Source organism: Salvelinus alpinus, chromosome 35 (assembly GCF_045679555.1).
Source record: "Salvelinus alpinus chromosome 35, SLU_Salpinus.1, whole genome shotgun sequence".
Taxonomy (NCBI): Eukaryota; Metazoa; Chordata; class Actinopteri; order Salmoniformes; family Salmonidae; genus Salvelinus; species Salvelinus alpinus.
In genome coordinates, this window is record NC_092120.1 from 21,612,867 (window position 1) to 21,613,679 (window position 813).

Genomic DNA, 813 nt, shown 5'->3' on the forward strand with positions numbered 1-813 from the left:
GTTTGTTTATTTCAGCTGTCAGTTTCATCTGTAGTTATATATTTTACTGGCACTGGTAGGATAAGCTGCTGAATGTAAAATGGGTTGACTTCAGTGTATATTAATAATTCATATCAAGACCAACCAAAGGGTTTCAGCACCACATCAGGGAGAGCTATGAAAATGGACCAACACTGCGTGCACTGTTTCCTAATACCTCCATCAGGATGACTGTTCCATGCTCTTCATGACGCCAGACATCTTCCTCTCTTTTTCACCTTTTTGCACCCAGGAATGGTTTCCACCCAATAGCACAGCCACAAAGTCAAAATGGGCTTTTGTAATAATTCATGAAAACAAAAATTAGCTTTTTGGTCTTTAAGGGTAGCAGTGTGGTTAAACGGGTCATTAGTTGTCTTTTTACCTGAGCGCAGTACTTGACTTGGGCAGGAGGTCACCGGAACTGAGTAAAGGCACCTCAGATTTGATTCTGATAAGCGTTCCTTGCACCTCTTATATTATATAATCTCAAAAGTATTGAGTTCCTGCACCTAAATATAAATGAGTACTGGCACCTATTTCAGGCCAAATCAAGCACTGGCCTAAACATGCATTTACAGTCTGGTAAAATTCATAGCAAGGAGGGGGTGGGAAAGGGATATGGTATATATTGACAATAATACATTTGGGCAGATGCCTTTCAGGACACTTGATACATTTTAAGGACATCTTACATAGATTTAGTATATAGTACCAGATTTTATTTCATTTAGGCCTATAATGAATTAGAATGTTGCTTTATTTACAGGGAAAATATAACATTTCAAAAACGAT